Consider the following 20,789-nt stretch of genomic DNA (forward strand, 5'->3'; position numbering starts at 1 on the left):
AGACCTAACAAATACGTTTTTCAGGAAATTCTCAATGATCAAACAATCCCAGATCAGAACAATGGTATGGTAGAAATAATTTTTGACTTGGTGTTCACGATCTACATTTTTATTAAACTTCTTGTAAATTCACAGCCGGCCGCTGTGGCCGAGTGGTTCTAGGCACTACAGTCTGGAACCGCGCGACCGCTCCGGTCGCAGGTTCGAATACTCCTTCGGGCATGGATGTGTGTGATGTCCTTAGGTTAGTTAGATTTAAGTAGTTCTAATTTCTAGGGTAGTGATGACCTCAGAAGTTAAGTCCCATATTGCTCAGAGCCATTTTTTTTTTTTTTTTGTAAATTCACATATACTTCTTCTTAATTGTCACATCATCAAGAAAACAGTTCTGTATCAATCTTCATATATTTAATTTCAACTTTAACCAAACACAAGAGTTGACTGTTCTTTTACAAACCTAACTTCTGCAAAGTGAAACAAAGACTGCCCTGTGCGCATTCGCGCCAAAACGGTTATAAGAAAATCTAAGATTATGACAGTCTCACAGAAATGAATACACACAAGAACCATATCACTGTAATATATCGATACATCGGTGTACCTATTCATCAGTAAAACCAAACGAGAATATTGTCACAAAAATATGTCTGTTACTTCGCAGAAAAGTAGTACGATATTACTGGTATCGAGAACTGGGGTTGGAGTGCTGTAATGGTCGCGTAAATAAAGAACCATTACAATACTTACATACAAACTCATCATCACCTCCTTCCAATGATTAGGCATAGTAATTACTTGTTCTGGTCTCTATCATCCATCCACCCATCTCATATGACGTCGGCCTGGATCTCTTTTCAGTCGACCGATAATTCATTGCCGTTTTCGGCAATCGGTTTCCTGTCATTTCATCAGTATGATCCTCCCATTCCAATCTAGTACCTTCTATCTCGTCATTAACGGAAAAGATTTTTAAGTCTGATCTCATTTTTTCATTCCTTATTTTATCCATTCTATTACATTCTCTTATATACCTCAAGAACTTCATCTCTTCTGCCTGCATACGCAATTTTTTTTTTCTATCACCGGCCATTTAGAACCATTTACAAGAGTAGCTGGAGCAATAATTTTATAAAGTTTGATTAACGTAACTTTCCTTGTTTTTCTTTCCAAAGTTCTTCCAATTGTTCCGCAGATAGCTTGATATTTATTAACTTTTTTCTCAACGTTTTCGTCACAGTTGAAACTAATATCACATCCCAGGTAACTGAACTGGATCATTTGTTCTAAAATTTTCTCATTTATTACTACACTGGAAAGCCAAAGAAACTGGTACACCTGTCTAATATAGTGCAGAGCCACCGCGAGCGCACAACGTGGCATGGACTATACTATTGCATGAAGTAGTACTGGAGGGAACTGACACCGTGAATTATGCATGGCTCTCCAGACATCTGTAACAGTACGAAGGAGTGGAGGTCTCTTCTGAACAGCACATTGCAAAGCATCGCAGATATACTCAATGATGTTCATGTCTGGGGAGCTCGGTGACCAGCGGAAGTTTTAAACTCAGAAGAGTGTACCTGAAGCCACTCTGTAGCAATTTTGGACGTGTGGGGTGTCGCATCGTCTTGCTGGAATTGCCAATTTCGTCGGAATGCACAATGGACATGAATGGATGCAGATGATCAGATAGAATGCTTACATACGTGTCACCTGTCAGAGTCGTGTCTAGATGTATCAGAGGTCCCATATCACTCCAACTAAACAGGCCCAACACCTCTACAGAGCCTCGACCAGCTTGAACACTCCCCTGCCTACTCATAGGGTTCATGGATACATGAGGTGTCTCCATACCCAACACGTCCATCCTCTCGATACAATATGAAACGAGGCTTTTACGACCAGGCAACGTGTTTCCAGTCATCAACAGTCGAATGTCGGTGTTGACGGGGTCCAGACGTGGCGTAAAGATTTGTGCCATGCAGTCATCAAGGGTACATGGGTGGGCTTTCGGTTCCGAAAGCCCATATCGATGATATTTCGTTGAATGGCTTGCATTCTGATACTTGTTGATGGTCGCGCATTGAAATCTACAGTAATCTGCGGAAGGGTTGCACTTCTGTCACGTTGGTCGATTGTTTTCAGTCGTCGTTGGTCCCGTTCTTGCAGCATCTTTTTCCGGCCCCAGCGATGTTGGAAATTTGTTGTTTTACCCGGTTCCTTATATTCACGGTACATTCGTGGAATGGTCGTACGGGAAAATCCCCACTTCATCGCTACCTCGGAGATGCTATGTCCCATCGCTCGTGCGCCGACTACAACACCACGTTCAAACTCACTTTAATCTTGATAAAATGCCATTTGTACCAGCAGTAACCGATCTAACAACTGCACCAGACACTTGTTGTCTTATATAGGCGTTGCCGACCGCCGCGTCGTATTCTGCCTGTTTACAATTTTCTGTATTTAAATATGCTTACATATACCATTTTCTTTGCCGCTTCAGTATGTTTTTTATCCGACTAGATGTCCGCCCCCGGTGGCTGAGTGGTCAGTGCAACAGACTGTCAACCCTAAGGACCCGGCTTCGGTTCCCGGCTGGGTCGGAGATTTTCTCCGCTCAGGAGGGACTGGGTGTTGTGTTGTTCTAATCATGACCATTTCCCCTCCCATCGACGCGCAAGTCGCCGAAGTGGCGTCAAATCGAAAGATTTGCACCCGGCGAACGGTCTACCCGACGGGAAGCCCCAGTCACACGACATTTACATGTGACTGGATTCTGTCCTGTGAAGGGCATAACCTTTGTCTTATTTTCAGATATACTTAAATTGTCATGTGTTGCGTTTTGGCTCGATCTGTATACCACTCTTTGTAAATTGCCTTAGGATTCCTGCATAATTATCTGATCATCAATATATAACCGAGTATTTAATGATAAGCTAGATCCTATTTTTTGTTCTTGAGTTAATTTCAACTTACTAGTTCTTAACTAGGTTATCAATATACAAATTAAGTAAAACAGTAGAGGAAACAACAAGTCACAGCTTGAAAACCTTACAAATTTACATAAACATCCATACATACTGAGGTGATTAAAGTCACGGGATAACTCCTAATAGCGTGTCAGATCTCCTTTTGACAGACGCAGTGCAGGAACTCTACATGGCATCATTTCATCAGGTCGTTGGAAATCGCCTGGAAAATTTTGAGTGATGCTGACTCTATAGCCGTCCACAAGTGTGACAGTGTCGCCTGTGTAGGATTTTGTGCACGAACTGATCTCTCGACAACGTCCGATAAATGTTCGACAGGTTTCATGTCAGATGATCAGAGTGGCCAAGTCACTCGCTTGAACTTTCCAGATGTTGTTCAAAGCAATAACGAACAATTATGGGCCCAGCGATACGGTGCGTTTTAATCCTGAATAATTCCATCGTTCTTAGGGAGCATGAAGTTCATAAATGGCTGCAAATGGTCACCGAGTCAATTATTCCAGTCAATTATTGATTCAGTGGGACCAGAGGACGCAGTCCATTACATGTAAACACATCTCACACCATTATGAAGCCACCACCATCTTGTACAGTTCCTTGTTGACAAGTTGGATCCATGGCTTCGTGGGGTCTCGCAACATTCGAAGAGTACCATCAGCTCTTAACGACTGAAATTTTGGGGTTCATCCGACCAGGGCACGATTTTTCAGTCGTCTAGGGTCCAACAGATACGGTGACGGGCCCAGAAGAAGCGCTGCAAACGATGACGTGCTGTTAGCAATGGCACTCGCGTCGGTCGTCCGCTGCAGTAGCCCATTAACACTACCTTTCGCCCCACTATTCTAATGGATACGTTCGTAGTACGCCCCACATCGACTTTATTGGTCGTTTCATGCAGTGTTGCTTGACTGTTAGCGCTGACGGCTCTACGTAAAAGGCATTGTTCTCGGCCGTTCAGTTAAGGTCGACAGCCACTGTGTTGTCCGTGGTGAGAGGTAATGCCGGTAATTTTGTGTTCTCGGCACATTCTTGAGACTGTGGATCTTGGAATTGCTTGGCGATTTCCTAAATGGAATGCCCCAAGTGTCCAACTACCAATCCGTGTTCATAGTCTGTTAATTCCAGTCGTGCGTCCATAATTATGTCGGAAACCTGAATCACCTGAGTACAAAAGACAGTTCCAACAATGCGTTGCCCTTCTTTTGTGCGAGTACTACCACCATCTGTATACCTGTGTATGTCCATATCCCTATTCCATGACTTTTGTCATTTCAGTGTACTAGTAATTAAGTTAATGCTTTCTGATAAAGTGACCCCGTAATCATAAGTTACTTAATGGGGCCAATACCAAAATTGTTTAGTTAAGTCTTTACATAACTGCAATATGATTAAAACCCAATAATCGCAAGCATTATTTAAGAAACTGCCCACGCAAAGAGCGCCATGAGCAGACCAATTAATGTCTTAAGAACAATGAAGGTGAATCCATTAAACAATTTAAAAAACAAAATAGCATAAAATACACGGTGGCGGCACAGCAACCGGCACGTATTACAGAGAGTCAGGTGACACAGCTTACGAATCTACTAGGTAATACTGTACAAACACGCCTTCACCCCACAGAAAGGATACCTAACAATAGAGAACAGTGGAAGAAAAGTAGGTTTCAAGGCTGATAACACTTTTAAAAGGCATGAGTTTTAAAAAAAAATTAATATTACCCCATAACGTTTGTCTTGTAACCAACAACAATAGTTAACCACATTCTTTTTAGTTCACGCTCAAAATTACTGTTCCGCTACATTTACCAATGGATGTCGCTTCACCTTTGCCTTGAACGAGAACATTAAATACAAGAGTACAATTATTTAGTGCCCGAAAAGAAATGAACTGAACTCCTCCCGCGCAGGCCACGAAGGCCCACAGGAACCGACCGGCCGCCGTGTCGACCTCAGCCCAAAGGCGTCACTGGATGCGGATATGGAGGCGTATGTGGTCAGCTCACCGCTCTCCCGGCCGTATATGTCAGTTTCGGAGACCGGAACCGCTACTTCTCAATCAAGTAGCTCCTGAGTTTGCCTCACAAGGGCTGAGTGCACCCCACTTGCCAACAGCGCTCGGCAGACCGGTCACCGGTCACCCATCCAAGCTATAGCCCAGCCCGATAGCGCTAAACTTCGGTGATCTGAAGGGAACCGGTGTCACCACTGCGGCAAGGCAGTTGGCCCGAAAAGAAATGCTGCACGGTTAATTTTGGTATCAGCGAGCATCTAGCCTTTAGAAAACATGAGCACTGATTACCCAACCACCAATCATTTACGGCACAAAACTTTCCGTGAAATTAAACTGATTACCTAGGAACGGCATGCCTTTCAACTATCATTAAACGTCTTCGAGAAGATAAACGCAGTATTCAGTGATCCGGTGAGAACTGCCGTGTCTTTAAAAACTTGAGGAATAATGCCAGTGAATGGACGTGGGAAGAGAACCGTCATTAGAAGACTATGCCATTAATAAGGCTCAATAGTTTGTAATCACGTGTTAACACATTTATTGGTGACAAAGAGGGATTACGGAAACGTCATTCAGTACAACGGATCACAATCACACGTCGTTGATGACCAATTACCACACTGTCACGGATGCTCACAGTTACTAAAACTGAAGTCCATGTGTGCTGGCACACCTACAGGTGAGCGACAGGGAATAGACGGACACCCCCACATACATCTACATCTACATCTACATCCATTCTCAGCAAGCCACCTGACGGTGTGTGGCGGAGGGTACCTTGAGTACCTCTATCGGTTCTCCCTTCTATTCCAGTCTCGTATTGTTCGTGGAAAGAAGGATTGTCGGTATGCCTCTGTGTGGGCTCTAATCTCTCTGATATTATCCTCATGGTCTCTTCGCGAGATATACGTAGGAGGGAGCAATATACTGCTTGACTCTTCGGTGAAGGTATGTTCTCGAAACTTTGACAAAAGCCCGTACCGAGCTACTGAGCGTCTCTCCTGCAGAGTCTTCCACTGGAGTTTATCTATCATCTCCGTAACGCTTTCGCGATTACTAAATGATCCTGTAACGAAGCGCGCTGCTCTCCGTTGGATCTTCTCTATCTCTTCTATCAACCCTATCTGGTACGGATCCCACACTGCTGAGCACTATTCAAGCAGTGGGCGAACAAGCGTACTGTAACCTACCTCCTTTGATTTCGGATTGCATTTCCTTAGGATTCTTCCAATGAATCTCAGTCCGGCATCTGCTTTAATGACGATCAACATTATATGATCATTCCATTTTAAATCACTCCTAATGCGTACTCCCAGATAATTTATGGTATTAACTGCTTCCAGGTGCTGACCTGCTGTTTTGTAGCTAAATGATAAAGGATCTATCTTTCTGTGTAATCGCAGCACATTACACTTGCCTACATTGAGATTCAATTGCCATTCCCTGCACCATGCGTCAATTCGCTGCAGATCCTCCTGCATTTCAGTACAATTTTCCATTGTTACAACCTCTCGATATACTACAGCATCATCTGCAGAGTCTTCCACTGGAGTTTATCTATCATCTCCGTAACGCTTTCGCGATTACTAAATGATCCTGTAACGAAGCGCGCTGCTCTCCGTTGGATCTTCTCTATATCTTCTATCAACCCTATCTGGTACGGCTCCCACACTGCTAAGCAGTATTCAAGCAGTGGGCGAACAAGCGTACTGTACCCTACCTCCTTTGTTTTCGGATTGCATTTCCTTAGAATTCTTCCAATGAATCTTAGTCTGGCATCTGCTTTACCGACGATCAACATTATATGATCATTCCATTTTAAATCACTCCTAATGCGTACTCCCAGATAATTTATGTTATTAACTGCTTCCAGTTGCTGACCTGCTGTTTTGTAGCTGAATGAAAAAGGATCTATCTTTCTGTGTAATCGCAGCACATTACACTTGTCTACATTGAGATTCAATTGCCATTCCCTGCACCATGCGTCAATTCGCTGCAGATCCTCCTGCATTTCAGTACAATTTTCCATTGTTACAACCTCTCGATATACTACAGCATCATCTGCAAAAAGCCTCAGTGAACTTCCGATGTCATCCACCAGGTCATTTATGTATATAGTGAATAGCAACCTGCTTGATCGCACCCAGACATACGACCTTCTTCGAAAATCATCTTCCGTTCCTCAAGAATGCCTTCCCCGTACACTGAACAGAGAACCGCTCGTCACAAATTGCCTTGTCCTGCCCCCTGGCTTCACGTGGCGTACCTCCACTGGCGTGGTTGCCCATAACAGAAGCCCCCCCCGTCCAGAGCATGCGCTGGCCATTTAAATTCCACAGTTGCGCGCAAGGCGCCATCCCGTCACAGAAACCGGAACTGAGCACAGCGTAAAGAGACACTCTGAGCGCGAATAGTGGTATCATTATTTTCATATAAACGGTAGTAATAAATACATTATGAACGATATAAATGTAAAATACACTGTAACAATGCCTCACGAAAGAAAAAAACATTAATTTACGAAACGTATTTACATCAACCTCATTGCTTTAAACAAAGATTGAAAACAGTCTTGACCACAATAAGCTATTTATTTGCATTGGTAACCTGTTTCGGTCAGGCATGTGACCATCTCCACACCATTTATACCATGATGGTAGGCGGTGGCGATAAATGGAGCAGGTGTCGTGGCTCTACAAACGTCAACTGTTCAACAAAGATGGTTCAAATGGCTCTGAGCACTATGGGACTTAGCTTCTAAGGTCATCAGTCCCCTAGAACTTAGAACTACTTAAACCTAACTAATCTAAGGACATCACACACATCCATGCCCTAGCAACTGTTCAACAGCTGAGCAGTTGGTGTCCTTGGAGCCGCGGTAGCAGCTCTTTTCTCCGCCAACGTTTTGAATCGACCTGTAGTTTTCTCTTTGTAAATTATCTTCTGTTTTCTGTATAATCATCTCATCACTAGCGTATAAAAGAGTACTTAATGATACGCTAGATCCTATTTCAGTTCCTTCGTAAGTAGGTCATCGCTATACAAATTAAATGAAGTAGGTGATAGACTGCACTGTTTCCGAATATCTATATTTATTGATACTTAACCTGACATTTTCGTACCTATTTATATATAGACGTTTTATGGAATTAATAAGATGTTTAGGAAAACATCGCAGTTCCAACGTTTTCCACTAAATCGGTTTTCTGCCGTATTCCAACCTTTCTCAGAATCAGTAAACGCTAAATGGTTTGTAAGCCAAATTCCCTTCGTTTTTCAATAATTTATCTTATTATAAATATATTATCATTACATGGACGTCCGTTTCTAAAGTCTGGTTGTTCTGAGATTATTGTATCAGAGATAGTCCTTAGCCTTTGATGAAGAATTTTCTCGTAAATTTTAGTAATCTTGTTTCTCTACAGTGTCCCGTATCTTTCCTATCATCTTTTCAAAACACAGAAATCAGTTTACTTGTGTCCCATTTTTCAGGTACACAATAGTTCTTTCAAATAGAGGAAGACAAAATCTAAAATGTTTCCTTCATACTTGATGAAAACAGCATTAACGCCATTTAAGCACATTTAAGTCTACTTTTAATTCCCTTATGTCTGTTTGATCTACAATGTTATTATCAGGTTTATAGACCTGGAACTCGATTGAATGCTCATACAGTATCGTTAGCACTATGCTTACGTCTACACTATGTGATCAAAAATTTCCGGACACCTGATGAAAATGACTTCAAGCACCCTCCATCGGTAATGCTAGAATTCAATATGGTGTTGGCCCAGCCTTAGCCTTGATAACAGCTTCCACTCTCTCAGGCATACGTTGAATCAGGTGCTGGAACGTTTCTTGGGGAATGGCAGCCCATTCTTCACGGAGTGCTGCAGTGAGGAGAGGTATCAATGTTGGTCGGTGGGGCCTGGCACTAATTCGTCGTTCCAAAAGGTGTTCTATAGTATTCAGGTCAGGACTCTATGCAGGCCAGTCCATTACAGGGATCCTATTGTCGTATAACCACTCCGCCACAGGCCGTACGTTATTAGCAGGTGCTCGGTCGTGTTGAAGAATGCAGTCGTCATCCCCGAATTGCTCTTCAACAATGGTACGCAAGGAGGTGCTTAAGAGATCAAGGTAGTCCTGTGCTGTGATAGTGCCACGCAAAACAACTAGGGGTGCAATCCCACTCCATGAGAAACATGACCACACTGTAACACCACCGACTCAAAATTTTACTTCTGGCGCTACACACACTGGCAGATGACGTTCACCGAGCATTCGCCGTACCCAAACCCAACCATCGGATCGCCACATTGTGTACCGTGATTCGTCACTCCACGCGACGTTCTTCCACTGTTGAATCGTCCAATGTTTACGCTCCTTACACCATGCGAGGCGTCGTTTGGCACTTACCAGCGTGATGTGTGGCTTATGAGCAGCCGCTCGGCTATGAAATCCAAGTTTTCTCACCTCCCTCCGAAATGCCGTAGTACTTGCAAAGGATCCTGATGCAGACTGGAATTCTTGTGTGATGGTCTGGAGAGATGTCTGTCCCTTCACGTTTCCACTTCTCTATCAGATCGGAAACAGTGGACCTAGGAATGTTTAAGAGTGTGGAAATCTCGCATACAGACGTATGACACAAATGAAACCCAATCACCTGACCACGTTCGAAGTCCGTGAGATCCGCGGAGCGCCCCATTCTGCTTTCTCACGATGTGCATTGACTTCTGAAGTCGCTGATGCGGAGTACCAGGCGGTAGGTGGCAGCACAATGCACCTAATATGATAAAACATATGTTTTTGGGGTATCCGGATACTTTTGATCACATAGTGTTGAAACGTCCCCTTAGAACAATTATACACGACTGTGCTTAAACTAACACACAATATTTTTTAGCGCAACGCAATCTGACTTTCAAAAATCCCTACAAAACAATGGCCCTGACTAACATTAACCTATACCTTTCACAAATCACTTACCTCACAAAAATCTTCGTTACTCGAACTACTGCAATACGGCGAGCGCCACTACTGCCAGGTAAATAAAAGATTCAAACTACTGAAGGCACTACCTACTGATAGGCATAGTTAGCAAATGAAAGATTTTAATAGAGAACAAACAATGTATTTACCTTAATAGTCATCAAAAGTCATAATATGTACAGCAGCTCATGACATCCATTTTTACAAATTTCAAAACTCCGCCATTTCTCTCCCCACATCCACCACTGCTGGCGGCTCACCTCCAACTGCGCAACGCTACGCGCTGTTCACATCCAGCTGCCGCTGCCCAACACTACAATGGCAGACAACAATGAAAACTAGCCACAGACTGCACACAGCACAGCCAGTGATTTTCAGACAGAGACGTTTCCAATAAGAAAACATAAACAGCCTACTTACAGTGTATCTACTGGATAACAACTTTCACTGAAAACTTCTCTGATAGCGCACTGCCTCACATTTCTTAGATACGCAATATAAAATTGAATACACGTTCACATACCTCAGAGAGACAACAAATCATTAATTGAATTAAACGTAATCATTAACTGAATTATGATAAGCGACTTTTGTATTTGTTGACTGATAATCAGTATCTGTATTTAATACGAGGTCTGTTCAAAAAAATTCTAGAACTTTGTCCATAAAGCTTTCCTACACTGACTTTTATTTATTGTGCATGGTCTTCTTGGAAATACTTTCCTCCACAACTGTTACACCGTCCCAACGCCGTTTCCAATTCCGGATGCACTCTTGGTCCGTCTCTCGCTGGATCGCGCGAAGAGCCGTTTGCGAATTTTCTTTCAACTCGTCTATCACTGTAAATCTTCACCCTTTCCCACAGCGGTTTGAAGTTCGCTGGGGCCAGGTCTGAAGGGTACGGAAGATAAGGCAGCACAATAGCCACGCATCAACAGGGACGAATGTGCGGGTGCATTATCGTGATGCAAGAGCCATTAATTCTCGCCACATTTCAGGCTGTTTCCTTCCCACATTTTCTCTCAGGCGTGGCAACCGGTTCCGGTAGTACCATAGATAAGCAGTTTGCCCTCTGGCACGAATTCATGATGAACTAATCCTTTAAAGTCAAAGAAAACTATCAGTACGGTTTTGACATTTGACCTGACCTAACAAGACTCTTTTAAGGGGCTCCGGAACGCCCTATACTTGCAATGTTAAAATAACGCTTATAAATTACATCTTTCCTTACAAAGTATTTGAGGTAGGAAGTTGAACTTTTTACAGATTATTTATTGGAATATGGGCTACAACTTAACACAGGGATCTTACAAAATTTTAGTTCAGTTATTAAAGATGATTTTTTTCAATTGTAATGAAAATTCACAACATTTTTTGCAATTTTTTATTTATATATTCAAAAATATACAGTTTTTTGGAAAAAGGCTGTGTTAAATTATGCAGAAGGTACTGTGTAGCATTTACTGAAAGTTTGAAACAAATATGTTTGGAAGATCCTTAGAAAACATGTAATTATTATGAGAAAATAAAAGTTTTGGGAATCGAGCGACAAAGATTGGATTAACTTTTTAGTGCATTCCAGGTCCATGGGATGGATTATCTGAACCTCTGCAAACTCCTCCTCCAGCTTCCTCTTGTTCCTCCTCCTGTTTACTCTTGCTTGTATTTCTAGACTCTTTACAGCCCTGTCTGCAGCCCGAAGGCATTCCTTGTCTAAAGCAAGCATCGCTCGTACCATGTTAGAATGTTATTATTTACAGTAATAACTCATACCTTTGGCTTTCCAACATTTCTCCTTTTCTTAAAAGCCTTCAGAGGATTTGTAATAACTTTACATTTACTCATTATTATACTTCAACAAAACAGAGACTCAAGAAACAGAATTAATTACGAATATTTTCGAGATAACGACAGAGTAAATAAACATGAAACAATCGACAATCACACCAGCGATATATATTGAACCATCACAGGTTAGCCACAACACATACTTTATCTCACATCACTAAAATGTACCTGATGAACAAGGACGTTAATAATAACACCATTTGACAGCAGTTTAACAGCGCCACAGTGGGTCACGCCCATGTAGAACACAGTTAAAAAAAAATTTAAAAATATTTGTAGTCTTCGGAATTGAATAAATTATATATCTATTAAAAGGTAATAGTCTGTAGATTCAGAAAACGCAAAAAAGTAAAAATTGAACTTTTAATGATTTTGAGCCTTTCCGGAGCCCCTTAAGTCTGGGAGAACCTTTCCGGACCCATTGTGGAGATTGAACCTTGGGCTGAACATCATAACTGTAGACCCACGTCTCTTCACCAGTTACGATTTTCTTAACGAACGTCTCTTTCTCAGCTGCGAGATCCACAAGTTCTTCACAGATTGCCGGGCCGAGGTCTTACTGGTCTTCACTCTTGAGCCGTGGGACGAACTTGGAGACAACACGATACATTCCAACATGCTATGTCAGGATTTGATGGCATGATTCAGCTGAAATGTTATATTCTTCTGCAATCTCTAGGACAGTCAGTTATCGATTGGCACGCACAATTTCGTTGACGATCCTGACATGAACCTCTTCAGTAGACATCGAATGTAGTGTCACGTTGAACGTCCGTCCGACCATTTATAAGCCGCGTGAATCAGTCGCAACACAGAGCACGGCTTGAGCACTCATAACCGTAGGCCCCGTGCATCATTTTGACCTGCCTCTGTATAGGTTTTTCTTGAGTTTCGCGCAAAATATAACTAAGGCGAGTTGCTGCTCCCTCATCCCGAAATGTGCAATCTGTGCGTCACAATGTTCTACTCAATACAGCACTGAACAATAACTAAGAGACATGCAACAATGAAACTTGCGGCAGTGTACAGAGATGCCAACCACATTTCACAACAACACATCATTGGCTCGAAATTACCAATATTCCAGAATTTTATCACCAGACTCCGTTCTTTAATGTTGCGTAATAACTGCTGTTCCATATGGAGAATTTCATTTCATGTGCTCTGCACCGAGTAAATGTTTGGTATAACGTCAAAACATAATCACATAAGATTAGCACAACAACTCATCCACCAACATTGTGTACCTACATTTATACTTTTGCAACTGATTCACTAATCTAACCGGAAACATGCGGAGGTATTATAGTACTAGACTGCGAGAAATTTAACATTGTGCATTCCATTGTAGTTGGACCGTCTACCGCTAACTTGAGTCTATTCTGAAGGTTTTCTGTTGCAAGTTTAATTTACTTTGTTGTTTAGTTTCCAAATGCATACAAATGAATAGCCATTTGTTAAAAGGGCAGATGTCCATGAGATTGAATTTTCGAACATGAAGAAAAAAGTTATTCATTACTATATTTCGTACGTTTTCTTGGAATTTTCCATTCCAGAACACAATGCTACCACTCTTAATGAGGATTGATGTTAATGAGGACGGTTAATCTGAAATCTCGTATATTGAGCAGAACGGTAATGCTAGTATATTTCATAAACTCTGCACTTCTGCCCTTTCAACAGATTTCGGAAAAAAATATTTAATTGGTTTCTTAATTTTTATTATACTTGGAAAGGAAAAATAAACAGAAGAGCGAGTGTAAAAAGTTGATATTAGTTCACTAATATGGTAATTTCGTCTACCAAAGCATCCTTCAGAACGTCCACACAAAATTAAGTGCTTTTGTCTTTCGCATACCGAATGATTTTGTGAAGGTCTCCAGTCTTTTGCTTATTTATGAGCATTTTAATGAAAAGGATAGCATACATTTCTAGGTAGTTCAACTTGCTGACTTAGGCCAACATGAACAGCATATTTGACCAGGTCGTTGAATGGCAATAGCACAATATAGCCATGGTTGCTGGTATTTTAACTGAAATGGTGCAGTGATCGCAGGCAAAATGAGTTTTGTCATTGCGCTGTTTCAAAGAAGCTGTTCTCTTCTAGAACTTGGGCCATCAGTGTTATATATATATTTTTGAGTCTTCTACTTTTACTGTCAACCTTTATGCGGTGCTACTTTGTATTACAAATTGAATTAACTGTTCGACTGTATAAATTTTGTCTACCTTGTGTAACACCCACATATCGAGAAAGCACTGATGAGCTGCGTTTAGGAATCTTTAGCTGGATTCTGTGGTGTATTTTGTTTAAATAAGTGAGTGATTGTTATATGGTTCCCTCGCTGCTTCGAAGGAGTCCTTTTTTACGTTTAGTTACGACCACACACCTTTTTCATTGCTGGAGCAGTAACTATTTTGTAATGTATAAAATTTACGTAAATATCGTAAAATATATTTAAGTTAATTCAGTTAGTTGTTCTAATAATTTTATTAACATTAATCACCAATATAGTAAGTAATTCTCCATGTTTCTTATAAAGCTTTGTATTGTTTGTTTGCTGGACTACCTACTCGTAAAATATTAATTTATTTTTTTAAATTTCATACCTTTTCACCTTTCTTCAATAATATCCTATTCAAATTATTCAGTTATAATCACCCTGTAAGTAATACATTCAGTACAATAAACATTGTTTATAGATTCTCACGTATTCTCTAACTACCACATAAAATCAATTATTGGACTTTACATTAAGATGCGAGCTATCTTGGAAAAATTAAATGGTGATGTAGGCCTCAGCTGAAGATCCACAATGCTATCTTACGTGTACTGAAATACTTTTTAAAGTAATGATTTACAGAACTTCCTCATACTTCCGGTTGGATCAAATGGTTCAAATGGTTCTGAGCACTATGGGACTTAACATCTGAGGTCATCAGTCCCCTAGACTTAGAACTAATTAAACCTAAAGACATCACACACATCCATGCCCGAGGCAGGATTCGAACCTGCGACCGTAGCAGTCGCGCGGTTCCGAACTGAAGTGCTTACAACCGCTCGGCCACCGCGGCCGGCCCGGTTGGATCATTGACCAACACAATCAGAAAACAATATTGCTTTAATCTGTAGTTGCATAGTTATACTGCCCACTGACTACAGGTTGAAGTGCAAGTTACCATCATCAGGCCATATCTGTCACCCATTCGTCTAGGTCGTTACCCAAACAGATATGTCGTATACGACTTAGTGGCTATCCATAAGTTCGCAGATATTACCGGACTGGCTAAATGATTATCTGGCTAGCGTTACCAATTTGTATGTAAATTCTTTTTCCTCTTGAAATTTACGTGTTGCATGAATGTTTTAAGTGAGTTTCATAAAGTATAAACAAGAACAATGAATAGAAGAAATCCTAACATCGAAAGAGTAAGCGAGCGACGTTATAATTTCGTTGAGATTATAATATATTGTTCTTTCTTCATTCGCACTGATTATAATTTTTCTTATTGACTTTGTATGGTTATTTTTTCCCTGTTATTTTTTGGTTCTTTTCTGTTTGTTACGGGACTCTCGATCTTTATACTTTAGTTTCAATGATTCACTGTCATGGCAATGATTTAATGATTTTTTTAAAATTCTTTTTTTGATCTATCTCTGTTTATGAGACAATTTTTAGTATGAGAAACAGAACAATAATTGATACAGGAAATGATTCAATAAATCGCAGAGAAACAGAAAAACCGATCGAGTACATGCAATCCTGTATCAAAGTCTTCCATACCCTGAGTAGCTTAACAGTTGCCGTCAGCAAATTTTACTCAGTACACAGATATAGACAACGTCAGCCTCATTGCTTGTGTTACGTACAGGTGTAAATGAGTTTTAACGTCACATCGACGATCATATCATCTTTATATTTTGCTGAACGGTTCTAGGCAAATCTTAGAGAAATTTCGTTAGAATACAGATGTGCCATATGAGTATATGGTTTTCTGTATCCGCAAGTGGCTCCGTCAGTGAACTTGTGCCTTTCTGCGTCGATACAAATGGTGTTAACGTGAACGTCCACAGCCTCAAGAAAACTGAAAAAGAAAGAAACGTAAATTACTGTTCGTAGATAGTGTTGTTCACCAGCAATGTTCGTGAGGAACAGACCGAAAACACGAGAGCCTAATGCGTTTCACGGATACTGTAATACGTCATTAAAGCTTATCCGTACGCGAAAGTGACCACATTACCCTTATTTATCTGCTCATCGGGCAGCGTTCAGTATCACGAAATAACACGGCTGCACCACAATGGACACATGGCACGGGAGCGAAAAACGACCACCCTAGGGAGTTTATGCCAGCCACACGCAGCCAATAGTCGTTAAAAGCGAAGACAGCGTCTATTACACGACCGCCTTTGCGGCTCGCATGTCCTACAACTTCAGCAAACAACTGCAGTGAAACTCATCTGCATTTCTGTTATTCGTGTTGATGTGTTTGTAATCGATCCGGAAAATATTGTGACAGTGCGACAGCAGATCCCTACTGCGCGTTACTTTCTGTTACAAGTCAGAAAGTGTAAACTTTTAGTTGGTGCTAAGAAATAATTGTAACGCAGTTTGCAAAAAAGTGTTTAATAATACCTCGCTTACTGTACAATTTTTGACACACATGGAGAGGCAGATATGCCATGAAGCAGTCAGCCATGGAAAGGGAATCTGTGACAACCTGTCTTGAAATTTTAACCGGACATTATCTACATGGCATCCATTTTTCACTGCGAAAATTTCGGACTTCCTACTGAGGCTAAAAAAAAAAAAAATTACGAGCGAACACCAGATTGGGTATAATAGAGACTGGTTTACGAAGTTTAAAATTGCCCATTTACGTAGTTTATTTGAGAATAGCTTCGATTTAAGGTATCCCATTATAAAAAAAAAGATCGCTTATTGTGAGAGCTGAGGAATGTGCGGGCAACCAATGTCACCAAATAAAAAATTAGGCAACGAGGAATCTTAACTCGCGAAGACTTTGTTACAATGTTCCTAGTGTGACTAGTTGTCCTTTCGTACTGGACTCACGTTCGCTTGCGATTTTAGAGGTTTCTTGATAGTTCGGTCACTAGAAAATTGTCGAGTGTTGTGAGACTGCTGTCACTATTCCCTTATGCCCAAATTACACACTTATTCATAGCTTCACACAAGGTGGTTACTTTGTAACTGTGAAAGGGGAATTCATGCATTGTTGACCCAATTAGATAAATAAGCAAAGCGTTGTCGTTCGTCATCATAACCCACTCATCAGTCTACACTTCAAGCATTTATTCTGATAATGTTACGTGCGTTTCGTAAACAGGAGCCTTAGGTTGCAGAACCTTACCCATTTTATAAGGGTAAAAGTGTAAGATACATGCCTTACTCTGTGATCAAAGAAATACTTTGCTACGAGGTGGACAGTACGGGTTAGTCTGCACAGCGTATCTTCCTCAATGTTTCTTCATGGTCTGAATGACGATGACTTATTTTTTGGAGTTTTCTGTGAAGTTCGACGAAATTCTGTTACGGGGTGGAAAATATTCCCTTCTATCCATGTGCAGCTGCTTTCAGAAATAATCCTGAGTTGCAAAGCAGAAAATTTGGGTTGAGCTTAAAATGCGAAGAGATTGTGGGAATTTTAAGCTCTGCACTGATCTGTCAAAATAGATAGATCACCCGCTCTAAGAACAATGGCTATAGCAGCAACATTTATGCACCAGAACGAGATTTTAACTCTGCAGCGGAGTGTGCGCTGATATGAAATTTCCTGGCAGATTAAAACTATGTGCCCAACCGAGACTCGAACTCGGGACTCTCGCTTCCCACGCACGGATTCCCGGGTTCGATTCCCGGCGGGGTCAGGGATTTTCTCTGCCTCGTGATGGCTGGGTGTTGTGTGCTGTCCTTAGGTTAGTTAGGTTTAAGTAGTTCTAAGTTCTAGGGGACTGATGACCATAGAAGTTAAGTCCCATAGTGCTCAGAGCCATTTGAACCATTTTTTTGAACTCGGGACCTTAGCCGTTCGCGGGCAAGTGCTCTACCTCACAGCTTTACTTCTGCCAGTACCATGTCTCCTACCTTCCAAAGCTTCTGTAAAGTTTGGAAGGTAGGTCTCCCTAACTGGCAGATGACGTATGTCTACGAGTGTTTGTTTTGTAATAAGGCAGCCAGATAGGTAATAAGAGGATAATCAGTTCTAAAGTATATTTCAAGCCTAGTTTTCTCTTAGATTTCATTTGGTTTGGTTTGGTGGAACATTTTGTTAATATTTGTAGCATGAAATGAAGTAAATACATCTGCGAATGTTGTTTGGAGTAAAACAGTTTAAGCGCGAATATGATCTTGAAAGATTGATCTGATTGGCAGTTCGTTTTGATCAACGAATCAGAGTAAAGACTTTCCCACGCACTGGAATGAGTTATATGTCCTGACAGCAATGGGATTCGGAGAGTCGTGGACTAGCTGCTGCCGAGCGGTTCTAGGCGCTACAGTCTGGAACCGCGCGACCGCTACGTTCGCAGGTTCGAATACTGCCTCGGGCATGGATGTGTGTGATGTCCTTAGGTTAGTCAGGTTTAAGTAGTTCTACGTTCTAGGGGACTGATGACCTCAGATGTTAAGTTCCATGGTGATCAGAGCCATTTGAACCATTTTTGACTAGCTGCTGGACGAGAAGGTCATGTTAGACGTGTCCGAAAAAGTTATGTTTAAAATGAAGAAGTGACTGTTATTTCACGTTCGGTTTCTATCGCTGTGCAAGTAGATGCATTTACGGACAGTTTGGTGAAGTTTGGGAGATTTAGGAATGTTTGTTGTAGAGAAAATCGTATGTGAAACTGTCGGCCTTTGTAAATAATTCTGCTTGGCGTGTTCAGTGTGCATTTACAAAACATATTTTGGCGAGCATCTTCCTTTGAAGAATCCACTGAAAAGGACCGAGTGTGTAACTCATTTCGTAGCAGAGTATTGACTGTATTAATCTCTTAATATTTCGTGTTGGACTTAGTACATTTCTGCCTGTCTTGCGTGTGATATAAGCTGCATGAACTAGTAGTAGTTGTGCTATCGACGTAAATGCGGTCTTGTTGACACCGTAACTAAAAGACAATAAAAAACATTAGTATCGGGAAGCGAACATTTTCAATGAAGGAAGGAAGTATCCAGTTTTGCCCGTTATTACTAGAGACTCACAGGTTTATTTTGTTACATGAGTTATGCGGACTATGCAGTCGTAAGTATGGACGATAGTTTCCTTCAACGCTGCTTATAACATCGTCTACATAGTACCTACGAATGCAGAGCAACGGATGGTGAACGAACCCTGTACATTAATTTGAAGCTTGCTTCACTCAGTGCTAGCGAGCGAATTTTTTAACACCGCTCCACCGCAGCGTATCAGAGAAACAGTGTAGTGGTGCGCCATCTTGCACCAGCTATACTCTGCGTTGTTGGTCGTAAACGTCAATGGTTTGAGATTCGATCGTTTGCATAATACACGGCAAACGTAGCGTGCCTAGCTCTAAGAAGCACTCGGGTCGATTTTGTGCGACCGTTCACAAAGGTTTGTCTCACTAGTTCTAATTGTCAGACGCTCGGTGACGACCTGAGTATGTATTACAGGGTGTTTAAAAAATGACCGGTATATTTGAAACGGCAATAAAAACTAAACGAGCAGCGATAGAAATACACCGTTTGTTGCAATATGCTTGGGACAACAGTACATTTTCAGGCGGACAAACTTTCGAAATTACAGTAGTTACAATTTTTCAACAACAGATGGCGCTGCAAGTGATATGAAAGATACAGAAGACAACGCAGTCTGTGGGTGCGCCATTCTGTACGTCGTCTTTCTGCTGTAAGCGTGTGCTGTTCACAACGTGCAAGTGTGCTGTAGACAACATGGTTTTTTCCTTAGAACAGATGATTTTTCTGGTGTTGGAATTCCACTGCCTAGAACACAGTGTTGTTGCAACAAGACGAAGTTTTCAACGGAGGTTTAATGTAACCAAAGGACTGAAAAGCGATACAATAAAGGACCGGTTTGAAAAATTTCAATGGACTGGGAACGTGACGGATGAACGTGCTGGAAAGGTAGGGCGACCGCGTATGGCAACCACAGAGGGCAACGCGCAGCTAGTGCAGCAGGTGATCCGACAGCGGCCTCGGGTTTCCGTTCGCCGTGTTGCAGCTGCGGTCCAAATGACGCCAACGTCCACGTATCGTCTCATGCGCCAGAGTTTACACCTCTATCCATACAAAATTCAAACGCGGCAACCCCTCAGCGCTGCTACCATTGCTGCACGAGAGACATTCGCTAACGATATAGTGCACAGGATTGATGACGGCGATATGCATGTGGGCAGCATTTGGTTTACTGACGAAGCTTATTTTTACGTGGACGGCTTCGTCAATAAACAGAACTGGCGCATATAGGGAACCGAAAAGCCCCATGTTGCAGTCCCATCGTTCCTGCATCCTCGAAAAGTACTGGTCTGGGCCGCCATTTCTTCCAAAGGAATCATTGGCCCATTTTTCAGATTACTGCATCACGCTATCTGGACATTCTTCGTGAATTTGTGGCGGTACAAACTGCCTTAGACGACACTGCGAACACCTCGTGGCTTATGCAAGATGGTGCCCGGCCACATCGCACGGCCGACGTCTTTAATTTGCTGAATGAATATTTCGATGATCGTGTGATTGCTTTGGGCTATCCGAAACATACAGGAGGCGGCGTGGATTGGCCTCCCTATTCGCCAGACATGAACCCCTGTGACGTCTTTCTGTGAGGACACTTGAAAGACCAGGTGTACCGCCAGAATCCAGAAACAATTGAACAGCTGAAGCAGTACATCTCATCTGCATGTGAAGCCATTCCGCCAGACACGTTGTCAAAGATTTCGGGTAATTTCAT

The sequence above is a fragment of the Schistocerca cancellata genome, chromosome 1 (genome assembly GCF_023864275.1).
Source record: "Schistocerca cancellata isolate TAMUIC-IGC-003103 chromosome 1, iqSchCanc2.1, whole genome shotgun sequence".
NCBI lineage: Eukaryota > Metazoa > Arthropoda > Insecta > Orthoptera > Acrididae > Schistocerca > Schistocerca cancellata.